Source organism: Chiloscyllium plagiosum, unplaced genomic scaffold (genome assembly GCF_037043375.1).
Source record: "Chiloscyllium plagiosum isolate Xiang-an unplaced genomic scaffold, Cpla_swu_hap1 HiC_scaffold_51, whole genome shotgun sequence".
NCBI lineage: Eukaryota > Metazoa > Chordata > Chondrichthyes > Orectolobiformes > Hemiscylliidae > Chiloscyllium > Chiloscyllium plagiosum.
The window spans coordinates 34112833-34135095 of record NW_028270189.1 but is presented as its reverse complement, the minus strand read 5'-3'; positions in this window follow the sequence as shown (position 1 = coordinate 34135095).

Genomic DNA, 22263 nt, shown 5'->3' with positions numbered 1-22263 from the left:
TTGATGCTGCCTGACCTGCTGCGCTTTTCCAGCAACACATTTTTAAGCATTAACCTGTCCAGTCACATTCAGGGATGTGTGGAGAAGCACAATCTGAGCTTGCCAGTGTGCTGCCATTCATTGAGTCCTCCCATGCCTGGTTACATCTCCCAAAGTGCATCACCTCATATTTATCAGGTTGACATTCCATCTGCCATTGATGTGCCCATCTGACCATTCCATCTGCATCTTTCTGTAACTTAAGGCCTTCCTCCTCACTGAGAAACACCCAGCCAATCTTTATGTCAAACATACACTTACTTATCACACCTTCCCAACTCTCCACCTAGCCCCCTCCACATTCACATCTATATTTTGTTATGAATAACACAAACAATAAGGGACACAACACTGATCTCTGTGTTACACCAGGGGACACTGGTCCCCATCACACAAACAGCCTTCTCTCACCACATTCTGTCCTCTGCTACTAAGACAGTTTTCATTGTAACTTGTCAAGTTATCCTTCTTGTGAGATTTTATTTTATTTTTCAGTTTCCCAGGTGGACATTTGTCAAAGGCCTTTCTACAAAACTAAACAATCAACTTCCTCACACTAATTCAATCAAATCCATTACATGTCACTTCCTTCTGATAAAGTCATGATAATTATCCCTGATCAAACCTTGCGACTCTGTTTGGAGTTCAATTTTCTCCTTGCCTATTTTATCCCGTAGTTTCCTTAACAGTGATCGAATACTCGCTCGTCTATTGTTACCTGATCTATTTCTCCCACCCTTACTGTGAAATGGAATCGTATTAGCAGTTCTCCAGTTCTCTGGCACCTCCCCTATCGTCAGATTCTAATTAAAATATTCAGTCAGGGTCTTTCCTCCCTTGCCCCAACAGCCGCCTGTGATACAACTCATTCAGACATGGAGATTGGTTTAAATTTATAGAGAACAAAGCCTCAAATCCAATCTCGTATTTTACATCAATCTGTTCAAGAGCTTCCCAGTCCATCTTCTTGAAATCTCTACCTGCGTCCTCCTTCTCCCAAGTAAAATAGATGTGAAGGTCTCATGTAACAATCCATCAATGTTCTCCAGCTTGACACACAGATTGCCCCTTTGGTTTCTAATGGACACTAACTCTTTGCTGAATATTCTCTTCTACTTGTCCGTGTAGAATATCGTGGGATTCTTCCACATCTCGCCTACTTGTACTTCTCCATGTCCTTCTGTTATTCAGTCCCCTTATGTTTCTAAATTTCACTGCAATCACCTCTCATGTTTTGAAACTCGATATCACAGGCTAAGTTTCCACATCAGACAATCTTGCCATTTTAGGGATTAATCTGGATAATACCTTTTGCAGTTTCTCTATAGTCAATATGTTCTTTCTTAGATTGGGACTCCAAACGGTACACAATACTCATAGTGTAGTCTCATGAACATTCGATGCAACTGGTGCACGACATCTTCTATATTCCAATTACATTCACATGAATGTAAACCTAATTTTTACTTTCCCATTTGCATATGTTCTTCCTAATACCTCTCGTTTTAACTTTTCTTATGATCTTACTGTGTGAGTTCGTAAAAAAAAAGCTCATGAATCTCCAACTATATGTTATACATTGGTTCTTCCTTGCGTATGTCCACAAGAATCATCTTCAACCCATTCCAAAAAATGTTTGCCACTTCTGGTTTTCCTTTCATCGGTACATTCTCACACTCCCCAATTATGTTATTACCTTCTAAATATCTAGTAACATGTTCTTTGTAATCGAGTCCAACAGATATCTGACTGTGATGACAAGATAACTGGTCTGTAGTTCACCACTCTCCAAATTCATCCTTTCTTAAACTAGTGGATAATATTTATAACCTTTGCCTTATCCAGATTGGCTAACTGCCTTTCGGGAATGTGTCGGAAAATAATGTGAAAATCGGCGATGCAATCAACATGTCTCTTGCTGGTTCCTCTGAAATTCGTGTATGATGTGCATCTCGTCTGTCAGATTTATAAATACTCAATCCAGCTTTCTTTTCAAAGATGACCCCAACACTGATAAGAATGATCTTAGATTTTACGAACACTTGGTATTTCTGGAAGAGTTTATGGACATTCTTCCATGAAGATAGAGGCAAATAACCTATTTCTTTTCCCTGCGATTTCTCTGTTCTCTGCAATAAATTATCCTGAACGCACACCAACTGTTCCACATTTGACCTTGTTTTTATTTTTTTCCATACATTGATTGACGCTTTTTAGCATCTTTATGTTTTTCTTTCGTTTGCACGCTTTTTCTCTTTTTGATTTTCTTCTCAGTTTCTTGGACATCCTTTGCTGGGTCCCACATTTCTCTGAATCCACTGGCTTACTGCAACACTTGGCATTTTTCTAAGCTGCCTCCTTTCATCTAATTGGTAGATGAAGGTGGGGTTGAAAGTGATAGTCGGAGAGGAGGGCGGACTAGATTGATAGGAAGGAAGGTGGACACACAGGAATGTTCAAAAGGGCGGTGCTGATTTGGAAGGTTGGAGTGGGATCAAGTGGGATTAGGGGAATGGGGAAATGGGGAAATCCACTATGATCCCCTGTGGTTGGAGGGTCCCAAGGCAGAAGAGGTCGCTTTAATCCTCCAGGCTTCTGGAGGCTCGGGTTCGGCGATGGAGCAGGCCCAGGACCCTCATGTCATTGTCAGAATGGGAAGGGGAGTTAAAGTGCTCACCCACTAGGCGATGGTGTCGTTCAATGTGGCTGTCCCAGAGATGTTCCCTGAAATGATCTACAAGTTGACCTCCTGCCTCGCCAATGTAGAGAAGACCACATTTAGTGTAATGGATGCAGTAGATGAGGCGTTCTGTCTCCCTTCATCACCTATCACTTTCAACCCCACCTTCATCTACCTATCACAGTCACAGCTACCTCTCCCCTGCCGCACCCTCTTCTCATTTATCTCTCAGCCCCCTTGGCCCATAAGCTTCATTCCTGATGAAGGGTTTATGCCCAAAACATCGATTTATCTGGTCTTAGTATGCTGCCTCACTGTGCTTTTCCAGCACCACATTCTTCGACTCTGATCTCCAGCATCTGTAATCCCCACTTTCTCATCACACCTTCAGGGCTTGCATGACTCAGATTTCTAACGGTTACTTCAAATTCAACAAAAACTGCCGTGTACTCAAACAGCGTAAAAGAAAACCAATACATTGTGGTCACTGTTCCCAAAATGTCATTTCCGTCAAAAGTTACAATTAGCTCTTCTGATCACTCCATACCAATTCCGAAATAACCAGATCTTGAGCTCAGTGCTCGACATAATGTTCATGTAAACCATCTCACACGCGGTCATGAAATCAATTTTCCTAGCATTAGCATTCAATTGGGTTAACACAGTTTAGATAGAATTTAAACATATATTATTACTGCAGTACCCACTAATGTGCATCTCTCATTTCCCGTTTTATTACATGTCCAGCATTTGTGTTGCAGTTTTCACTTTGTTGTATAACTCCCATCAATGTTTGCTCCACCTTATTAGATTCTGTGGAATCTGAGTGATGTGGGCTCTGGAGTGATTAATGTAAGAGATCATTTCGCCACATCGTTTATGATCTTCTCAAACTTTAATTTCTCCAGATCTCCTGTTATGCTGATGGAGTAGAGAAAGAGAATGATCTTCCAACAATGCTCTGTATTCCCCCAGAGAGCTGAGGCAGCTCTAACCTGGGTGGGAACCTTACAGCAGGCTGGTAAAGTTTTGCTGATGCTGTACAGGGTCTTAATGAGATCACATCTGGAGTAGTGTGTACAGATTTAGCCTCTTCTATGAAGAAAGGATGTTGTTATATTGGGAGCAGCTCAGAGATGGTTCCCTCAACTGATTCCTGCAATGAAGGTGCTAGCTTATACCGAAAGGATGACCAGGTTGACCCAGTTGGCATTGGGGTTTACAAAAATCACAGATGATCTAATTTCAACATAGATGACAGAAGGAGTCAACATGTGAAGCGAATTACACAGATAGTGGAGGAATCCATTCCGTTCTCCAGCCTGTTACACAGGAACAACAGGAGGATATTCTGGCCTTCGACCCTGTTACACCTAAACAGGACGAGGCTAGTCAGCCCATGGAACCTGACATACATTTACAGAAGGAGGCCAATCAGCCACTCGAGCCTATAACAGTAGGCCATGCTGCACCAGTATCCTGTTAAACAGCAACAGGATCAGTCCATTCAGCCTCCTCAAGTCTGTAACATAGGAACTGGAAGAGGTCACACAGGGACTGCAGATTGTAAAACTGGGATAACAGGAGGTCATTCAGACCCACCAAGCCTATTGCAAGGCACTTGGATAAGGATAAAAACTATCTGAGGCTTCTTTCATGAAAAATCAAGAAGTAATTTAGACACATGTCTATTGTATGGGAACAGGAGAATACCAATCAATCCCTCTGTCCCATCTCTGGGATACATGAGGAGACCGTTCAGTATATCCACCTGTTATGGAGAAGTATGAGAAGACCCATCAGCCCCTCAAAATGTTAGACAGCAACAGGAAGATTCCATAATCTCCCAATCCTCTGAAGTATCAACAGGAGGAGCTCATTCTAGCCTTGGAGATGACAACATGGGAACACCAGAAAGACGTCAGCCCATCGAGTTTCTATACCAGCAGGATGATGAGTCCATTCAGCCACATATGACTCTTACACCGCAACTGGAGCAGATCTCTTCGAAACGTGTGCCCATTAAATAGGAATTCAAAGAAAACGTAAAGGCTTTCGAAAGGGAAGAACTTATAATAATGGTATACATTAGGGACTAAAGTGTAGCAATAAACTATTGTAATTTAAGGCTAATTGTTAGAGTCCATTGTTCAGGACACTTGCAAAGTTAAACCACAATCCTTCAAAGTCAACATGGTTTTACAAAGGACAATCAAGTTTGAAGTGTTTGCTTGAGTTATTTGAAGATGTCACAAACTAGGTGGATCATGGGAGATGGAACACATCTGGTCTTCCTGAAGGCATTGGATATGTCGCTTCTCCAAAGAGTAAATGGTAAGATCAGACAACATGGGTTCAGGAGTAATTTATTCGCTTCGATGGAGGATTGGTTATCCAACAAAATGGAGTCAGATGGAATAAATGTGTCATTTTATTTTGGCAAATGCAATTTTTTGGGTGCCATTGATTTCAGTTCTCATGCCTCATACATTTGCGATCGATGGTATTACTGTACTCGGTTGAGGGATAGAAAATAAGATGCCACATTTTCAGATGACTCTCACATCGGTGGGAAATTATTTCGGAATGATGATGCAAGAGATTTTAAAACTATATGGATCGGTTGCGTGAATGGGCCAATATTTGGCAAGGATAGTTAAAGGGAATAAATATGGGGATATTCAAGTTGGTCTGTGTAATAAAAAGACAAATTATTATCTAAATGGAGAGAAAGTTCAAAGTGCTTAGGTGCAGAGGGATCTGGGTCTGCTTGCATATCACAGAAAACCTGCCTGCGGTTCTGCAAATAATGAGAAATGCAAGCATAATTTCAGTGTTTATTTATAAAAGGATAGAGTAGAAAGGTGCAGCTATGCAAGGCATTAGTGAGGCTGCAACTGGAGTATAGTTTGGGTGGCCCGCAGAATGAGGTATTTCCATTGGAGACAATTCAGAAGAGCTTCATTAGATTGCTTCCATTTTTGAAGTGCTTGCCTTATGAAGAGAAATTGAGCAGTTTAGACCTATACTCACGAGTTTATAAGAATGAAAGGAGATCTCATTGAGGTCTGTAAAATGCTAAAGGTAATTGAAAGTGTAGATGTGGAGTGTATTTTTTATTCATGTGGCGTAATCTACAACAAGAGACTGGAGTTTTAGGATGGAGAGATGGCAGGAAAGTGGAACAGAGGCCGTGGTGACATCAGACTCATCGAGGGGTTGGATACCTCACAGATACTCCTTGTTCTTATTCAACCTTTTCTGTGTTGCCCAGGAATAGGGGAGGACTGGGTACCATACACGAAGCAGGCACTCAGGAAAAATCAGTCTCTATCAGTAAGTGAGACCGTAACCAGTAGGGTCACACACCGACCAGCGCTGGGTTCTCAAATATTTGCAATCTATATTAATGATCAGGAGGATGGAACAGATATACAGATGCTGTTTGGTGATGTCGCTGTGTTAAGCAAGAGATTAAATTAGCAAGAGAAATTGGAGAGTCTGCAAATAGATTCAGAGAGGTAAAGGCAATAGGTAATAGTTTGGCAGGTGGAATTTAACATGATTTCACCTGTCATTTCATTTACAGGAATAATGGAAGGCAGTATGTTACTGAAATGGAGAGGGATTACAGGACTTAATGATACTGTGTACTGAGGGGTTCATTCAGATCCGTTCAGACATGGGAGGTTTTGCTCCATCCCTGATCATCTGCTCCCAGACACTCAAAGTGACCCTATTGCTCTCCGTACACATGGAATACTTTGATGTGGTTGATTGGTGGTGGGGATGATATTTAGAAACGTGTATCAAGGGGACAGCCTTTATCCAAGATATATTCATTTCTTTCTACGTGGAGACCCGATGATGATGGGAATGGCTGACTGCTTCTGAATGAAGAGGCTGTGACTGCCAAAAGGACAGTGAGTATTCACCAATACAATGTACAGTGATGGGAACATTAATAGAGAGAGAGAGAGAGCTCCTACAGTTCCTCTACCTCTCCCCATTGACATGGATACTCTGCAGATGCCATGTACACCATCGGGAATCCCACTATACTGGATACAACCAGCAGCACCCCGCTGTGGGAGAACAATGTATTTACCTCATCTACCACATATATCCTACATTAGCGAATGGTGACATTGATGTTGAGATACTGGGAAATGATGGATATGTCACCTAGTCCTGCCTGGAAAGTTCTGGATCATAGAAGCTGAATGGAACAGTGACCCTATCAGCCACTGGCAGCACCATCCCACCCCCCCCCCCCCCCCCCACCCCACCCTGGTGTGAAGCTGCAGGTCGCGTTGAAAGAGGTGACACCGCTCTGTGACCAGCTCAGGGCCCCTCACACTCTGCTCCTGGGTCAAGTGGAGTTTGGGAAGCTGTTCCTGAAAACCCTATGTGGATACAGCAGATCCCTTTCTCCACACACACACTCACTGTGTGGTTTCAGAGCTTCCCCTCTCTGCAGCTTCTGCTCCATTTGTTGTACATGTTGCAGGCTCAGATGCTGTAATTACAGTCCCCATGCTCCATCCAGTGTTGGGTCACCAATTCCTCAGGTCTCCCTGAATGTCTGAGGCAACTTACAGCACGAGCAAAGCATTCCCTGCCCCTTCACTAAACTTTCAATTACAGAAGTCAGTCAGAGGCCCCCCGCTACAAGTGTTGTGGACCAGACCAGATCCCCCCAAAATATTTCCAGAAGGCCGTTTAGACCCAAACCTTTCCTTATTTTGAATATAGATGTGAAATGTGCATTCCAGATATGTTGTGACTGGTCAAACCACTCGACATTAAGCAAAATATAACCTATTCAAATGCTTTAGTTAAAATACAGTCAAAGGAAAGAACATTTTGAGATAGCTTATATTTTGGAACACTTACACAAACAATAGATACCGTACCTTTTGGTTTACACTGCTTGGCACAAAGATATATTCAAATACAGATCATTACAGCAGTTTTCCAATCCAGGAGGAAACAACATGAACAGAGATCTCACAGAGAAAAGCAGTTGGGGATCATGTATTGAAACTTCCAAAACTTCTGGGATCCCCAGCAGGTTCGGAATGCTGCAGCTAAAAACAAAATGAGGAAATCTGGTCTGGGATAGCTGGCCACTGCCCTTCCATTGTTACCACCGTTTTAATGAAACCTAAAATCTCAGTTATTTATTTAAACTGTTTTCAGACAGCAGTTCTGCACCTCTGCCTTTAACATCTCTCTTAAAAGAAAAACCCAAGAGAAAATAACCTTTTTACAGTGATAGCATTCTCACAACTCCATCTTTAATAAAATAATCCATCAATACACAATGGTGGATTCATTTTAGACATCCTAATCTTCCTCTATTAGTCGACTGAAGTGCATATATATTACATTGACGCTGAGCATACAAATATTCACATCTATTTCGATTTCAGTCATTTTACTCCTGCCACAGAATGCCTTTGTCTTTCTTCATCCAAGTCTCCACAAAGTGTCAAAACTTAGGTTTTCTCGCCCTGTCACCTGTGTGGTTTCAAACCGAATGGCACCAACAATAAGCTCAATCGAAACAGACTGGTATTTTTCTCCCTAAACTACTCCAAAATCTTTAAGGGGTCACGATCACTGATAAAGATTTGTCTCTTGTATGTTATTGGCAATGTAAATCTGAAATGTTGCAACACCAACACCAAGCTCAAGACCTCCTTCCCCATTGTGGAATAAATCTGTTGATTTTCCACTGGACACTCCAACCACACGTTACATAATGGAGCACTTCTAATCTTTCCAATAGTCCTTCTGAATGACATAGCTCCTCATGTCTCAGCATAAACGAATTACATTCTTCTGTACCTCTTAATGCTCTAATCTCTTTACCTGCTACTCCTGGCCTATGCCAGTAAACCTTAACAAGACCTCACACATTCTTCTCCATCTCTCACAGAAACCAAACTTTGATTTCTGAACTCAATCATCATCATCAGCCATTTCAGCTTCTAATCTTGCCGTTTTAACTCTCTGCTCTTCCACACGAGTTCTCACGACTGCAAGAAGTGAATTGTTGAACTTCTCCAAAATAAGAATCTCTCTAAGAGGGTCATAGGTTTGCTCTGTTTTTAATACCCTTACTCGCCTTTCAAAATTACTTTGTTTGATCCTTTCAAACTCAATGTGCGTTTAACCAGGGACACTATTTTAGGTTCTTGTAACGCTGTCTGTCAGTTTCTGACGCAGGCTTATATGCACTTCAGATGGCTTTCTTCACCACTCCATACAGGCCAGATACCTCCTCCGATAGGGATGCAAATACCTATCAGCTTTGGATCAACTAAATCCACATGGTCGCCGGCGTCTGCATTTGTTTAGCCACTTTCTCAAATTAAATTCAAAAGGCTTCCCCACCCTTCTCATCAAATTTAGAGAACGGCTGGATTCATTTAAACAGAAGCTGAAACTTTATAGAAAACAAAATCTGGATAGTGACACTCACCAGGAACACCAACGATAGCCAGGAAGGGATAATAAAAGTATTGAATAACGCGAAGAGCATAATAGATCTGCGATGATAAAGACAACCAATAAAATGCAGAAAGATACCAAACATAATCGGATAAGCTCCTGTATATTGTTGGAATTTTCCTGTCTAATGTTCTCAGGTTCTGATCCATTGTTGGAACATTCCAGTCTAATGTTCTCAGATTCTGATCTCTCCTCCCCCTCTCTCTGGATCTGCTGATCCCTATCAGTGCTGTATTTGATGCTTCCGCTCATGTTATGGGTTGACACATTGAACGGAGACCATTTATCATTAAAAGATGGAAACCCTCCACTGGGATAATTAGAATCCATGGAGATTGGCATTAATCACAGTCACTGAACAAATCAACTCAGTTAACCAATTCAACACACCACTTTTCATTGACTGGTTTTGGATGGAATGGATGAGGGTTGCTGACCTTTCAATATTTTTAATCTTTTTTTTTCCTTGTATATGAGAGTATTAACAAAATACTGCAGCGGTCTATATATGTTCCACTCTGTTTATGAAAGGAGGCAGTTATAAAATAACAGATCTGCTGCGTAAGAAAAACGTCGGGTGGGCAATTTTCTAGATACCTGAAACAAAGTACAGTACTTATTGACCAGTGTGGGGCTACTCCTGGTTTTAATGCCCTGTTGTCAAATCCTTTCATAACCTTGAGACAGGGCATTGAGACTGCTGCTCAGTAACAAGCCAAAGCAATTCTCTCCCTATGGGCCTCTTACAGAAGGCATTCAGCCCATATTTGCCTGTTGCTACTTGAACAGGTGGAAAGTTGGAATATTGGCACATTTTGTCAACAGAATCATTCAAAACAAAGGAATGTGTTGCTGCAGCTGTATAAGGTGTTACTGAGAGGGCACCTGGAGAACATTGTGTTGTTTATGTTTCTGTAACTGAGAAGGAATAGGTCTCCATTAGATACAGTTTTCCAGCTGCTCATAATCCACGGGTTGCTGTGTCTCGGATCTGTTGCACAGGGACAGGAGGAGGCCATGCAGCCTCTCGAGTGTGTTATCGAAGAACTGGAGGAGGCCATTAAGCCTCTTGGGTCTATCACAGAGGGACAGCATTTCCAGTGTATTACAGAGGGACAGGAGGAGCCTATCCAGCCTCTCAAGCCCGTTATAGAGGCACAGGAAGTGGTTATTTAACTTTCAAGTTTGTTGTGCATAAATATTAGTTTTAAATTAGTTATGGAATCGGAAATACCTGATGTCAACATTAAAGTTCTAACTTCGAATGAGGCCAGTTTTGAAAATGTTAGGCGTGCCCTGTGAAAGGCTGATTGGGATACCCGATTCACAGATGAAGGGATGGTTGGTAAATGCAAGGCCATGAAAACGTGGTTTCAAAGAATCCAGAGCTAATGTGTTCCTATTAGTGAGATGGGCAAGGTTGGTGAGTGCAGGGAGTGCTGGATGGCTAGATATATTGATGTTCTGGTCAAGGTAAGGAAAGAGGCATTGGTCAGATAAACAGAGCTGAAATCAAGTGAATCCCGAGAGGTGTATAAGGGCAGCAAGTGCATCGTCAATGGGGAAATCGGGCCAGAAAAATGTGGACAAGAGATGGCTTTAGAAATTGGGTTAATGATGCATTGAAGAAATTCTACAAATCCTTTAATGGCAAAAGATTAACTAGGGAGAGAATAGTGCACCTTAAAGATCAGTAAGGCTACCAATGTATGGAACCACAACAGATTTGAGGGATACTAACAAGTATTTCTCCTCAGTATTTAATGTGGAGGAGGTTACAAGAGCGAGAGAATGAAGAAATATGCAGTGATACCTTGAAAAGTGTCTATATTACAAGGAGGTGTTGGACATTTTAAAACACATAAAGGTGAACTAATCCCTGGGACCTGACAGTTGTATCCCAGATGTTTGTGGAAAGCTAGGAAATAGATTGATTATGCATCTTGCATATATATTTGTAACATTGATTTCCACAGGTGAGGTGTCAAAAGACTGGAAGGCTGCTAACATAGTGTCATTATTTAAGAAAGTAAGGCAAAAAAAAACAGCAGGTAACCATAGATCAATGAGCATGACGTCAATGGTGACTAAATTGTTGGAGGGGATTTCGAGGAAAAGGATCGATATGCTTTGGAAAGACAAGGACTGAAGAGGGCTTTGTACATTGGAGATCACGTCACACTGACTCGATGTAATTTTTTGAGGAAGTGATGAAGATGACTGATCAAGACAGGACAGTGGATGTTGTCTTTATGGAATTCAGTAAGAAAACCAAAATGCACTACATAGTAGACTGGTTAACAAGGTTAGACTGCCTCGGATCCAGGGAGATGTCGCCATTTAGATTCAAAATTTTCTTGAATATTGGAGACAGAGCGTGACAGTGGACATTCGTTCATTAAACTTGGAGACATGTGACCAGTGGCGTACCGCAAAGATCAATAGGGGGTCCACTGCCTTTTGTCACTTATACAAATCATTTGCACTTGATTATATGAAGTATCGTCAGTAAGTTTGTAGATAATACTAAATTTGTTGGTGTCGTCGACAGTGAAGAATGATCTCTCAGACTATAATGGGTCTTTGCTTAGGTGAACCGAGGAGTGGCAGATGGAGTTTATTTTAGTTAAATGTGAGGTATAGCATTTTGGAAAGACAAATCAAGGCAAGACATGTAGGTAGGGTCCCGTCGAAAGCTGCAAATCAAGGAGAACTTCATAGAAAGTATCAAATCCCTACAGTGAGGAAACAGCCTATTCAGCCCATCGAGGCCACACCGAACCTCTAAACAGTATCCCACTGGACAAACCCCGACCCTATCACTCTGAGCCTGCATTTCCCCTGGCTAATCCACCTCGCATCTACATCCCTGGGTACTTTACACAATTTAGCATGTCCAATCTACCCTTACCTGTATATCTTTATACTGTCGGAGGAAAAAACATAGCATCTGGAGGAGACTCATGCAGACACGGGGAGAATGTGCAAACACCACACATGCAGTCATTCAAGATGGAATTAAACCCAGATTGCTGCACTCTGAAGCAGCGATGCTATTCACTGAGCTACTGTGTCACCTTGTGGTGCAGGTTCTCCGTTCCTTGAAAGTGCCGTCACAGGTAGACAGCGCAGTGAAGAAGGCACTTGATGATCTTCCCTTTATTGGTGCGTGCTTTGAGTCTAAACATTTTCTCCACATGTTGCATCTGTACAGGACATTGATTTGGCCACTTTTGTAATTCTGCCTTTAAGTCTGGTCTCCCTGCTGTCGGAAAGACTTTGTCAAACTTGAAAGAGTACAGAAGAGATTTAAAAGAATGTTGCAGATGTTGGAGGGTTAGAGTTACAGGAAGAGTTTGATTAGGCTGGGACTATTTTCAAGTGTTGAGGCTGAGGGGTGACCTTAAAGAGGCATATAAAATATGAGGGGAATAGATAAGGTAAGCAGTCAACGTCATTTCCCAAGATAGGCGAGTTCAAAATTAGAAGACAAAGGTTTAAGGTCAGAGGGGAATGACTTAAATAGGGACATGAGGGACAACATTTTCACTCAGAGACTGCTGTGCGTATGGATTGAACAGCTAAAAGAAGTGGTGGAGGCACTACAATTACACCATTTAAGAGGCATTTGGATGGATATATGCATGGGAGGTATTTAGAGGGAGATGGGCCAAGTGCTGGCAATGGGGATATTTGGACGGCATGGACGACCGGATTGAAGAGTCTTTTACTGTGCTGTACGTGTCTGAGACTCTTTTGCCACTTGAGTGTATAACACAGGAACAGGAGGAGGCTATTCAGCTTCTGAATTCTGTCAGTCAGCTTGTTTGCTCAATTACTGAGAGTAAAATACAAAACTACATCATTCAGGTTTTGTTGGTGATCTACAGAAGCAGGAGAATGGCTTTTACTCAAGAGAAGCTGTAAGGAATGTGAAAAGGCCATTCTGTCCATCAATTCCATTCCCCAGTCGCAGCGGGTAAGCACAGAGCTATTGGAGCCTTTTACACAGGAACAGGGGGAGGACGTCTATTTTCACAAACTTGGGATTAGGAGGCAGTCATTCAACTTCTTGAGACTTGGACACTGGAACTGGAGGCAGTCACTCAACTGCTTGAGACTGGGACACAGGAACAGGAGAAAGTCATTAAACTGGTCGAGGCTGGGTCACTGGAACAGGAAGCAGTCGTTCAACTGCTCGAGTCTGGGACACTGGAACAGGATTCAGTCACTCAACCATTCGAAACTGGGCCACAGGAAATCTGTAGGCTAGTGAGGCCCCAGGGTCCTATTACGCAAGAACAGGAGGAGGTGCCTCATTTCCCACCAGTAGGGGACACTGGGAGAGAAGGGGAGTTTGCTTGGAACAACATAAATACATGAATAACTTGCATTCGTGGTCCATTCAATCCTAAATTCACTAAAAACCCCACCATTCACTAAAACCACGGCTGATCTGATTGTGATTTCCTCATTCCATTTTACGGATACTCCCCTCTCAGCAGCCTCTGCTCCATTTGTTGATCGTGTTGCAGACTCAGATGCTGTAACAACAGTCACTATGACTCATCCAGAGGGATGGATCTAAGGATGAGTCAGGATTTGAAGGGTCCAATAACAAGAATGAAAGCAGAAAATAAAGACATTGCCAGATGTTTAGTTCTCTCACAATCCCAATCAAACTCACATAAACAGCCCATCAATAATACATTCATGATGGAGCACTGTGCAGATATGGCTATCATACTGCTGAATGCAATATCCAGAATGGTAGTCTGTGCAGCCCACACCAATGCTTGATCTGTAATCCTGGGATAAATGTCCAGTGTGGGGAGCTGTGCAGACCGCACTGGTTCATTCATATATAAACCCAGGGCTGTTACATTTTTCGGTAACACTGCGTTAGATCACTGCCCAGTGTGGGGAAACTTGCAGCCCATGCCGGAAGTGACAGGATGTGCAGGTCCCATCCAGTTAGAGCTCCATATCTCCAATGTACCTTGACAAGAGGTGCTGCAGATGTGAAAATCATTGCAAGGGAGAGATGTAAATGGAAACAGTTGAAATACCAATAGTTCTCATTAAGTCGAGTATCACACAAATATTTAAAGATGAAATAACGGAGATAACATCCTTTGAGATTTTGTGAATGGTGCAAGGAGGTCAGGAGGAATGTGATGTTATAGTGGTGGCACGATATGCCTCCAAATCATCAATGGGAATTGGAGGAAGAAATATGCAGGGAAACTGGTGAGAGTAGCAGGAGCAATAGGGTTGTCATAATAAGTGATTTAAATTTTCCTAACATAGACTGGGACTTCCAGAGGGTTAAGAACTTCAATGGAACGTAATTGCTTAAGCTTGTTAAGGAAAGATTCCCCAAGCAGTATATAAAGGGTCCTACAAGGGAGGAACAAACTCGACCTACTGTTGGGAAATAGGGATGGATATGTGACGGAGGTAAAGCGGGGGAGTATTTTGGGAAAAGTGACTGGCGTTGTATTAATTTTAAAATAGTTATGGGGGGAACAAAATTGGTCCACAGATTCAAGTTATAAATATGGGCAAGGCATATTTTGTTGGAATTAGAAAAGGGATTGCAGAGGTTAATTGGAGTAGTTTGTTTTCATGTAAAAAGATGTCGGGTACGAGGGAGGGCTATGAAAGTGAGATAGCTCTAGTTCAAGGTTTCCATGTTCCTGTGAGGGTGAAGCGAAAGTGAGGCTGGATGAGTAAACCCCGGATGACAAGAGATATTGAGGCTCTGACCAGCAAAAATGAGGCGTGGCTCAGGTACAGGCAGCTGGAATCAAGGGATTCCCTGGAGGTACACAGGGGAAACAGGAGATTACCGAGGAAGGAAATCAGGAAGGCGAAAAGGGTGTATGAGGTAGCCTTGGCCGAGAAGATTAGGGTGAATCCAAATTCACTACAGTAAAGAAAAAACATCTAGAAAGAGAATAGGGCGTCTTAAAAACCAAAATGGGCACGCAACTGTAAAACGTAAATAGATGGTTGAGATTCTCAATTTCCCCTCATGAAGAAAGACATGAAGACCTGTGACATTTGGTAGGTCAGTTGTGATATCTTGGTACAGTCCATATCACAGTAGAGGGGCTGTTGGACATATTAGAATGCATAAAGTCAGATAAATCTCTTGGACCTGACTAGATATATCCAAGAGCACTGCAAGAGGCGAGAGAAGACAGGGGCCAAGGACCCGGAAGTCGGGGCGGTAACAAATGGAGTGCCCTTCTGCAAGGAGGGTTGCAAAGAAATGCCTGGGAAATATAGACCAGTAAGCTTCACACCTGTTTTCGGTAAACCACTTGAGAAGTTTCTGAGATATAAGATATGCATGCATTTGGAAAGACAGAGTTTGACTTGGAGCAGTCAGCATAGCTTTGTGCGTGGCAGATCATGCCGTACAAATTTTGTTCGAGGTTTTTTGAGGAAGTGACCAGGAACGTTGACGAGGGCAGGACGGCGGATATAGTCTATATGGATTTCCGTAAGACCTTTGGTAAGATTCCACATAAAAGCCCGCTCTAGAAGGTTAGATCGCATGGATTACAACGTAAACTGTCAATTTGGTGACACAATTGTTTTGTCATTATGAAACAAATGGCTATGGTGGAGGTATGCTTGGTAGACTGGAGGCCTGTGACGAGTGGAGTGCCTGTGGGTTCGATACTGTCCCCATTGCTGTTTGTTATCTATATCAATGATTTGGACGAGAGTGCACAATGCAAGGTTAGTAAGTTTGCAGATGACACTAAAATAGGAGGCATCGTTTACAGTGAGGAACGTTATAGAAATTGCCTCAGTACTTTGATCCGCTGGGTAAGTGGGCTGAGAAATAGCAAACGGAGTTTAATACAAATAAGTGTGACGTCTTTTGGAAAGTCAAATTGAGGTGGGAGTTTAATGGTGAATGAGAGGGCCTTAAGGAGTATAGTGGAACAAAAGGATGTTGGAAATCAGGTGCACAGTTGTCTGAATTTGAGTCGCAGATATACAGGAAAGTGAAGAAGACTGTTGGCACACTGGTCTACATCAGGGCATTTTATATAGAAGTTGGAACGTTATGTTGCAGTTGTACTGGATGTTGGTAAGGCTACAGTTGGAGTATTGTGCTATTTTTTTTTTTCACCTTGCCGTAGAAAGGATATTATTGAACTAGAAAGAGTGTAGAAGAAATTTACAAAGATTTTTCCTGGGCTAAAGGGTCTGAGTTATTGGGAGAAGTTGGACAGGTTAGAACTTATTTCTTTACAGCGTAGAAAACTGAGGGGGTTTATGTAGAAGTGTAGCTCTTATCAAATCATGACAGCCATGCATAGGGGTGAATATTTCATTTTTTTTGCAAGTTTGTGGAACCAAGGACGAGAGGACATCTGTTAATGTTTGGAGAGGACGAAAATGAAAAGGAATCTGAGGGTCACCTTTTTTACAGAGTGTGTTTTGCATATGGACTGACCTGCCAGTGGAAGTGGTTGGGGCGGGTACAATAAAACCATTGAAAAGGTATTTGGATAAATACATGGATAGGAAAGGAGCAAGGGCAGGGAAATGGGGTAAGTGTGGATGTGCATTTTGTTAGGCAATGACCAGCTGGGTCGAAGGGTCTGTTTCCATGCAGTAGAAATGTATGACTGTAAATACGTGTGTTTCGGGATAGAGACAGAGGGACAGACTGAGAAAAAATGTCATTGAATGATATGTTTGCAGGTTTCAGAATGCTGAAATGAAGACATTTCGATAGTATCATGCAACAAGGTTCAGTATTATGAAGAATTATGAGTGAATGGAATATTGCTGTGAGTTCAGGCGATGGAGAGAGTTGACTGAGCATTTATTCTGCACCTTTGTAACTGGGAGTGAGGACAAGAGCGTCTTCGGCTCATTGAGCTGTTTAAAACAGTAATTTGTCACAGTGTCATTTTTATTGAGTGTGACAGAGGGATTGTCTGCACGAGGCTGAGCTCGTTTCTTATCGAACTCACCTCATTAAATACCCCTCCCACCCCACCCCATTCTCATTGAATGCCAGCCCGATTCTCCCACCAATCATGATTGGAGGTAATCACAGTCGCCCGGATGCCCCGAGATATTCCGTGTTCCCTGGCACTGGTGCAATCTTTCAAAGGCCAACTGGCACACAGCTGAGCTTTCTCAGTTTGGAGCTGCCCTGTACATTTTACCCAGAGCATAGTAGATAAGGGGAAATTCTACCACAGTTTGTTGGCGGTGCATGGTGTGCGTCGTGGATGGGCTAGTATAGATGGGGACCATTCCCTTCCCAGAGGGGACCATACCACAAGACACACTGAGCATGGTCTGTGCTCACCACCTAGCTCAGTACAGTATCTGCGGCCTGAAGAAATGTCCAACAATACAGGACAAGCATCAACAACCTTCCCCGCTTGTCAGGGTCAGAGTCACCATATTCTCTCTGCTCCCTCACACTCACTGTATATCTGTTATAGCAGGTACAAGGCTCATGCTCCACCACTTTCACTGCCGCATGCAGCAGCTTCGCTCTCTCTCTTTCTATCTCTCTCTCTGTCTCTCTCTCTCTCCCCCCATACAGTTAGAGAATATTCCAGAGAATACCAATTATGGAATGTTTCAGATAGTGTTCCAAATAATGCCCAGTTTCAGGAAACTGGCAGTTCCCCAGTGTGTAACACATAAGAGGAAGGAATAGAGAGAATGTTTTCCAAATCACTCACATTTCAAACTATGTTGAGGCCATTCAGCCCGTCAAACGTGCTGATCTGATGTTTTCCTCGGCTGATCTGATGCTTTTCTCAGCTCCGTGTTACAGGAACCTTCAGTCATTCTACCCCCTGGGTTTCTGTCACTGTCCAGATGGCAATCAGGTATATTTACCCCAGTTTTCTTCAAGCTCCTGTTTTAGGGCATTTCCCATAGAACACACTCTCCACACAGTACACTCCATCAATTATATACTTGCATGCAAGGGTCAGCATGCTTTACTTCGACCAAACAAAAATCTACGCATATTTTATGGTTATAGATCACACTTAGTAATTCTGATTATTTCACTTGACTCAAATTAATGATATTAAACCAAAAATAGCTTCTAAACACGTCTTGTTATAAAATACAATTTCGAGCAGAGAACGTTTTACCCTCAGCCATTATCCTGAATTGTACCACTTTCCTTGTTATGAATTGTTCTCTTATCCTTTGTCTGTGACTGTTTCTGTGTGTAACAGTTATACTGTCTCCCACTCAGTTGGGTGGACGGCAGGTTTGTGATGTAGAGGGAGGCCAACAGCGCAGGGTCAGTTCCTCACACTGACAGAGGTTACCAAGAAGGGGCCGCTCTCTCAACCTCACCCCATCACCCGAGGTGTGGTGATCTTCAGGATAAACCACCATGAGTGGTCTCTCGAATGAGAGTTCTTGTGGCATTTATTCTACCAATGTTAGCATTTTAATATTTTTAAAAATATCTTTATTGAAAAAAGATTTTTAATATTATAATTACACAACTCAAATAGCTGATAAAAATTACACCCATGTGTATATACATACAAAACACGTTAAAAACACTAAACGGACAGAAGAAAAACAAAAATAAACAATAAATAAAGAATAAATAATGCAGTTCATCGTAACAAAATGATAGCTCACGTTCTTCAAGGGCATTAATTGATATCCATTTTTATGTTCATTATTCTTCCTCTCTGGATATAAGATTCATTACATAATATCGTCAAGGCTGTATAAACCCCTTCTGAGAGTGGCAGATAAGCCTGTATCACGGTAATCCAAAACGGTCTGCCATATCTTATATAAATCTCTGTATTTTAGTGCACCATATTGGTGAGAAAATCCGACTGGGTGTTCTCCATGAAGAGCTTACATCGAACCAACAGACCCGGGGTGGGTACTTGGGGTGGGGGTGGGGGTGGTGGTTTCAAACATCCAACACGACAGAATGTTTTTCCTAGCACAGAAAGTAAGGGCATTTTTTCACATGTGCATCTGTGTAAAGTACCTTGGGCAGGCTCAGGAAAAGAGAACCCAAGTCCATCTCCAATTCAGTCCCCTCGACCTACTCTATCACACCTGACACAGTGCTCCAATATATATGAAGCCTGCAGCAGGACCACAAGCAATGAGTAAGAGTGCCTGTCGTCGTTCTGCATTTCGGACATGCTGAAAATAATCCCACTTTGAATTTTGGGAGATAATCTGGGTTCAGATAGACCCTATGAAGAATTTTCAACTGCATGGAATGGGTCCTATTACAGATCAAAATCCTTCAAGCATTTTCACAAATGTCCTCCCATCTCTCCGAGGTGTTCTGAACTCTCAACACTCTCTCGCAGACATCACAAAGCTGCACAGTCTCGTCTGAGGGGACACACTCCAACTAATGATAAAGGGTACTGACAGAGAGTGTATTCTAAGCAATAAGCATCCACTTCTCTCTATCGGATCTGTAAGAATCTGTGTTTTTTTTTAATCAAAGCTTTGATCGAAAAAAAAACAGAAGATTTCCCTACTAGGTAGTCCATACTTATGAGTCATTTGATCAAATGATGTCTTTCTTTCTCCCTCAAATAACACATGTTGGCTCAGTAGATAGCACTGCGGCCTCACAGCACCAGGATCCAAAGATGTGCAGGTTAGATGAATTGGCTATTGATAAATCACCCATAGTGTTCAGGGATGTGTAGGTTGGAGCATTAGTCAGGGTAAATATAGGATGGTAGGGGAATGGGTCTGGATGGGTTACTCTTCAAAGGGTCGAAGCGGACTTGCTGGGCCCATGTGCTTGCATCCACACTGTAGGGATTCTACTAATTCTAAATCACTCAAGCAAGGCACGCCCCTGGCTACCCACAGTTTAAATCTGGAATCCATTATCCCTGGTTGACAACCCGGGATACAAATTACAGGGGTAAGAAACATGGTTTTGGTTGAATTGCCTCTATCTGACGCATTGTCATTCATGCTTTAACAGTATTGATAATTATTGGGTTATGGCAATACTCCAAAAATGTTGTTATTTTGTCTAAGACCAGCAGACTAGTCAGGGTTCACTTTGTCTGAGAGTGTTCGATATTTAACTGTCTTGACACCGAGTCCTCAGTGGCCCAGACACTAACATAGGATAATAAAGAGCTTAATTGATAGCTTTTAATCTGGGAGATCTAGTCCCCACAATCTGTCGCTTACGATGGCAAAAAAAGAGCTCAACCAGCCATTAAGTTCCCTAACTATCTGTCTGGGAAACATCAAAGGAAACATTCACACGGGGTATAGCAAATAAGGAAGGAAATTCATTTTAAGGACAGCTATCCGACCTAACCAGGATGTTGGAAGTGCCTCCCATCTTTGAAGGTCTTGTTTAATTTTGTCAAAAAAATGGACATAGTTCACGTTAAATAAATGATTAAAGACTGATGTACTGAACATACTGAAAGAGGGAAACCACCCCCGTGACCATCTGAAAGAAAACCAGTATTTGCCTTCAACATCAGGTATTTCCCTGAGACCTCCCATAGGCATGGCCACAAACTTTGTAAAATTAATCTTATAGCCAGAAAAGCGATAAGACAATTAATGCATTGCATCACGTGAGCTGCTGAAACTGTGGGATTTGAAAAAAATCATAAGACCCTCATCTGCATAGAACATAATCTCATGTTGCTTCTATCTTACTTCTGGGTCAGGTATGTTGGGGTAATATTCCCAATTGTGTTGGATGCCACCGTGTCTAAAATTGTTGCAGGGATGGGGAAGAGATCAACCCTCGTGTGGCATTTGTGCGGGTTAAAGAAGAAAATAAAATCCCTACTTGTGAGGTAGATCTGCCTCCAGACATCCACCAGCTCTAGTTCTGCACACAAACCCACTAATTGCTTACATTATAACAAGGGTATTGGGGGACATTTGGACATTCTGTCCACCGTGTGTCCATCAGACAGTTGAAATCTCCTTCTACAATCATGTGCCACGATGCAAGATAACTTAATTTGGAAAATGCATCTGCCAGGATTTTAATAGGGTGCGCCAGGGGGCAATAAGCATTCAAAATACTGTATTATTTCCCACAGTTCAAGTCTTTGGGGGATGATGATCCTTCCGTGAGTGTCTAATACAATCTAGTAATTTAAATGGAAGATTCTTCTTCACTAGTATGGCTTCTCCCCACTCCTTGTATTAAAAGACAAGAAATAAACCCTATCAAACCCGCCCTGCTATAACGTCAAATGTTTCTTGTCATCAAGGTGCATCTCCTGCAATAGGACAACATCCACCCTCCCTTTTTGAAGACTAGAAAGTACATTTTTCCTCTTTACTGGCAGATGGTTCCCCTTAATGTTGCAGGTACAATGTTTAAGCACATCATTATCCATAACGCACTGTAGCAACATTTCAACTCTAGAGTTTCACATTGAATTACACATCGCTGATCATTAATGAAAAAAAGACTCATTGAGCCTATAAAACAGTACAAACTAAAACTACTACAACTAACAAGCTCTCAAAACTTTCCAAAGCTAAACACATAAAAAACCAAAGAATGAAATATTCAAAACGCCAAAGACACTCGATTGGGGAATTCCCCCCCCCCCCCCCCCCCCCCCCCCCCACCTCCTACTGGGGAAGCTTACATATCTCAAAACGTTATCTTGTGCTTGCTAACAATATGGAATCCAGGGCAATTAACAACAAAAGTCGGGCTTGAACTGCCCTTCGGTCGGCACTTAGCCATTGCAACTACCTTTGCAACTCCCTCCAGATTGAGCTGCACCCCAGATAAGAGCGAAGAAAGAGGAAACGAGTAGTAATACCAATGAAGAAATTAAAAATGAGTACTCTACCCATTCCTGACTATAATTTAATGCTGGTTAATACCAGAAAAATCCAATAACATTTCTTTAGGAGAAACATGATTATCTAAATATCCAGCTTACTTTAAGATGTCCACAAAGTTTTCGCTTTCTCTGGAGAGTCAGACGAGTTCGTGGATCCAT